Genomic DNA, 5,437 nt, shown 5'->3' with positions numbered 1-5,437 from the left:
CGATTCTAACGAAGAACACTTTTTCAGTTCAAAAGCTCTAAAAAATAACTAAAAACTACATGGGAGACTAAGGGAAAAGGAAACAAGAATGAAAGATGTGTTTTGAGGCTACAAGAATAGTATATGTAGGCTTAGGTTGATTTTCGGAGCAATATGAGCATAAAAAACGATTAAAATCGAGTAATTAACCAAAATAGCGTTTTTGGACTGCGGAGAAACTGAACAGCTGTACAGTGATTTTGAATGGGCCATAACGTCTTGCTCAGAAATCTTAGAATGAACTGCACAATTATTGACCTGGATCATCCAAATTCATCAAATTAAAATCTAAGAAGCTGCATGTAATACACAAACTTTTGCAACGCTCGACTTGTGAATTTGAATAAAATAAACGAGTTTTATTTTCAATCAAATTCTTGTTGCACATGAGACGTCTTTAAATTTTAAATATCTTGGAGAAAAAAAACAATAATAATCATAAATATATTTAAGGTCGATGGAATTTCGGAATAAGGATATTCGAGTAACCTCGATATTAACTTCCGAATAAATTTATTCGGAACGTACTCGGAGACTTAAAATCTTTAGAGTGAAAATAAATTCCGATATCCCTTAAATATATTTAAAATAACGGGAATTAATAAGAAATTCTCGGTTATTTTTCATGATTATTTTTTTTAAAATTAAGGACGAGTTTGAGAGGATTTATTTGGAAAGGATTAAAGTGCAACAAATTGAGGGACGAGAGTGAAAGAAAAAGATTTTTGAGGGGTGGTTTCAAGAGACGTGTGGCTCAATGAGAAGATGCCACGTGGCGTTCTTATCCCCTTCTTTTTCTCCACTCACATTCGGCCACCTCACCTTCTCTCTCTTCTCTTTCTTTCTTCTTCACGTGCTATATCTTCTCTTCTTCTCCTTCTTCACGCGTTGTACCTGCAAGAGTAACAAAGAAGAAAAAAAAATTTGACAACAACAACCACCGAGTCTCTCTCTCTCCGGCCGACCAACCACATCACCACCCCTTCATCCTCGTTCTTCTTCTTCCCCGCTCACCATCCTCGTGCGCCATCAACCCGAGCCTCGAGCTCCGTGCGCGCGCGCCTCGCTGAGGAAAGAAGAAGCGCCGTGAGTCCCGGGAGCTCCGGTGAGTGTCTCCGACGAGGAAAAGAGAAAGTTGACGGGTTGGGTAGCTCATTTCTTCTAGCGAGGTAAGGATTCTTCCATGGCTGATTTGAAGATTTTGGAGATTAGGGTTTGAGGAATTGATTTGGGGGTTTTTGATCCGAGCTAAAATCAGTGGAATTGATGAGTTTTATTTGGTTTTTGGACTTGATTAATGATGTTCTTAGCTCGGATTTGTGTATTTGAGTCGATTTTTGAATGATTTGAGAATTTTGAGCTCGCTGTGAACAGCCGCTGTAAATTGACGTGGAAAGTTCGGTACCGATTTAATTTGGATTTGTTGATATTTTTCCTGGATAATAGACGTTATGAGGTTTCTAAAATGACCAAGAACGTGTAAATCCGTTGAGAATTGAGTGAGTTATGAATTTTTGAAAACAGGGTATTGAAGCTGGAATTATGAACGTGAGTTCGAAATATTTTTGGCCATGTGTGTGCCTTTGGCCGTGAGCATTCTTTTGTTTGGCCGTGAGACTTGTTTGGCTAGGTAATTTGCTTTGGTTGTTTTGTGATGTTGAGATATTCTAGTTTGTTAGGGATTTTGAGACGTGAGAATTGAATTTGAAATGTGGATTTAATGACAAGTCTAAGAATTTTGTGACTAGTTAGTTGGATTCGTGTTTGGTCGTGTGACTTGTTTGGGTTCGGGTTTTTGAGTCGAGATGTCGGATTTGGAATTTTGGAAATTGATAAGAGTTTAGATTTAAGGAAGTAACTCGTTATCGAATTCCGAACCGACTCAAATCTAATTCCGACACTGGACCCTATATTTTTCAAGTAATTTTGAATCCAATAACTAACGGACTTTCAACCTCGGATGCTAGTTCTTTAGACGTTTCGGCAAGCGTCAAGTATCTCAGAGAACGTGAAAAGCAAGACATCGCCAGAGGTCGTCGAGCTTCTATCACAGTATCCCAGGTAAGTGTGGAGACATAAGTCAACTACTTACCAAGAGAATAATCCTGTTTACGTGCATTTACGTGTTAATAATAAAAAGAGTAGGAAAAGCCTTAAAAGACACAAACACCAAAGATTAAGGCTTCGGCCACTCTTTTTGGAAAATTTAGTTGGGTTTATACCCATAGGTTCAAATGCTAACTTGAACCAGCCACGTTGCTATTTTGTTGTAGTTAGATCCCTCTGCTAACCATAGAGTTTAGCTAGATCTGAGGTGACAGGAGAGCATGTTGGACTCTCGGATTCGAGCCGAGGGTAGGAGTACCGGGAGTCATATCCCGAGTCTTCAACTTAAAACACTAACGAGCATAAAAGTGAAATGATAATTCTTTCGGGATTTAACCCGAGTCGCTCTCCTGTAAGTAGCATAGGTGTGTACTCTGAGTGCTGCAGAGTACCCGAACCCTAAAGAAATGATGTGTCGATGGTACCAAAAAGGAATTGAACCCTGACGGGCTATGAGGGCCTGGGGGATGGCGCTGAGTACTCATATTTCGGGGAGTCGACCAAGAGTCGTACCCGACTTTGTTGCCAGGCTATGAAGGCCTGAAGAGCGGGGAGTCGACCAAGAGTCGTACCCGACTTTGTTGCCAGGCTATGAAGGCCTGAAGACCTTGACGGGCTATGAGGGCCTGGGGGTGGCGCCGACGTCGAATGAAGTGGTACCATTAGTGGATCCCAGACAGATGTTAAAACTCTTAGGCCGCCGAACGACTGCTGCTCGAAGTCTAAGGCTGGTCTCTTGTCGTTCTAGAGGTTATAGCGGGGGATGTGTGTAACCTTAAAGACGACAAGTACTAGTTAGAGTGTGTACACACGAATCATGCTCTAGAACTTGTTAGATTTGCATCCATGCATTCTTATGTGCCTGTTTGCACGTCACATGTTATCACATGGCATTAGTCGCTTTTATTTTTCTAGGTTAGACTCCCACTTACTGAGTCAATCGACTCATAGTTTTATGACCCTTGGTAATGTAGAGAAGGGCAAGGCGCCGATGTGAATAAGATGAAGACCAGACGTGTATCTCTTGACCTTTGGGCTAATGGGAACTCACCCGGGTTCAAATCCTTCTATAATAATATCTATATTTTGTTGAACCCCTTTCGTAAACTATGATCCCCAAACTATCCCTTGTATATATACTTAAAATTAGGGAGCTTGTGTATAAATAAGAGTCGCTATAAGGCTCTAATTCCTAAAGTTAAACAGCGAAAAATTTACCCAGGTTTTCGCATAACCACTTATAGTACTTATATATGATCGTGTGATGTTTAATATAAGTATTATGGTTATTATGTTGATTTGATTCTGTTTCCGCTGATATGAGATATATTGTTATATATTGATGTTGAAATCTGAGACGTAACCCCACCGTCGCGGCCCGTGAGCCGCCGACGAGAGGTCGCGGGTCGTGACACTGCAGAAGATCGCGTCATATTTTGTGTTTCACTTTAGCTTGTCCGAAACGTCATCAAAGCATCCCAAAATTACTCCATTTCTCTCAAAACACTTTTAGCTCACGAAAAACCTAAAATAATAAAGAAAAGCACAAAAGATATTAAAAACACCTAAGGATTCATTTCGATTCATGTCCGAGAACGAGCGATTTGTACGTGTAAAACATAGTCATCAAATGGCCAATTTAGGGTTTCTTTATGCTCATCTGTGGGTTTCATATTTTTTATGGTTGATTTGGAAGTTCATTCTAAAATTTTCGAATTTTTCTCTTGTTAATAAATATGTTATTTCATTTTGAAGTTTGATCAAGATTTTCATTATAATTGGATTTTTTTTTTTTTTTTTTTCATTTTGAAGTTATTGATCTAGTTTCCCATGTTTAATAACACATTTTTGGAGTTTTTATAATTTCATTTGACCACACATATCAAAGTTGTTGATCTTTCATGCGTCTGCTTGATGTTACATTTTGAAGTTTTTGTGCCGCTACTTAGGTTTATATATCTCTTTGTTTTACAATGTTTCGCTGGATAGAGAAGTTTGTTAATGTGTGAGACTTTGGAATTTTCATTTCTTATTTTGTTTGCCAGGATTGGATGACACATTTAGGATTTTATGCTTGTATTTGATTAAAAAATTCGATGTTTTTTTACATGTATTTGATGACACATTAGGGAGTTTTTGGCCACTACTAATGTTATATTTCTAAGTTTTTTTTTTTTGTTATACTTGAAGTAATACTTCTAAGTTTATACCTGTGTGCTTTATGACCAATTTTGATCTTTTGTTTTGCAGACTCCGAAGTATATGAGATGATAGTTCCTTACTCCTTGAATTATGATGGTCAACTTAGCTATAGAGGCACCACTTACTTGATGAAAATAAAGGATGCATTTAAGGATCTTTTCTTGCATCCCGGAGCTCATTTCCCCCCCCCCCCCCCCCCCCCCCCCCCCCCAGGCAAGGTCAATGCGAGTACACTCCAAGTCGACGATCAATTGTCGGATCATCAATTCATGCTCGCACAGCTTCTTCTTGGCGGCCTCTTTCTCCACCCACTCTAAAAAAGCATGTCGAGTGCTGTCTCCTCGGTCCGCCTTTGCCAACACCTTGCCTTTGAACTTGGCCTTGTGAATCGCGTCTCCGGTGTACCTCGACTCGCAAGCCCTCGTGCGCGCATTTACGCTTCATGGCGAGCGATGACATCAAGGCATATGGAAGAAAAGAACACAAAGTACAATAGAAGTAACAAGAAGACATAAACCAAAGTGAAGGACTAGAATGTACACTCTACATGTCCCTAGCATGCATATCGGCAAGTGCAACGTCGTCTTCGCAATCGGTCCGCTTCAACTCCGCCGGAGAAGGTATTGGCCCCCGAAATAGCCTCGAGAGCTTGAGACATCAAAGGAGCCGCCCTCATAACCATGAGAGGAGTCGAGCGAAGAGTAATCGCTGCCTTCTTCGAACTACCCGAGTTCAAAACAACCACCAGCCTCTTCGATCCGTCTGGACAAGGAGTTGTCGCCGATGAGACGTTCATCCCTTTCCTCTTGAAGCCAAAGGCCCTTTTTGGCAAAGAGGGTTACACGATCCAACCTATCACGTGAAACGACAGGATCAAATAGAGGTGGAACTGGGAGCAACGATTCGGCTTGAGCATTCCTCTTCTGGGCTCCACGGGTTCGACATGACAACGTGTCTACTAGGAAACAAGCATGAATCCATATCATAATACAAGGAAAAAAGATTCGCAAAAGGAATCCCCTGAGGAATACCCTCGCTCTCCGAAGGAAAAGGAAAAGCCCCCGAACAAGGCAACATCGATCCCACAATG

General features: G+C 40.7%; 1 long non-coding RNA gene across 1 annotated transcript; it reads left to right on the top strand.

The window, feature by feature from the left end:
* Window positions 1-739: 739 nt before the first annotated feature.
* Window positions 740-3,366, top strand: LOC149390433 (uncharacterized). Its single transcript, XR_016300127.1, has 3 exons — window positions 740-1,669; window positions 2,007-2,100; window positions 3,120-3,366. It is a non-coding gene; the product is annotated as an uncharacterized LOC149390433 (long non-coding RNA).
* The last annotated feature ends 2,071 nt before the right edge of the window (window positions 3,367-5,437 follow it).

The sequence above is a fragment of the Urtica dioica genome, chromosome 7 (genome assembly GCF_054948205.1).
Source record: "Urtica dioica subsp. dioica isolate 48M chromosome 7, U.dioica_male_clone48M_v1_H2, whole genome shotgun sequence".
Lineage (NCBI taxonomy): Eukaryota > Viridiplantae > Streptophyta > Magnoliopsida > Rosales > Urticaceae > Urtica > Urtica dioica.
This window is presented reverse-complemented; position numbering and strand designations above follow the sequence as displayed.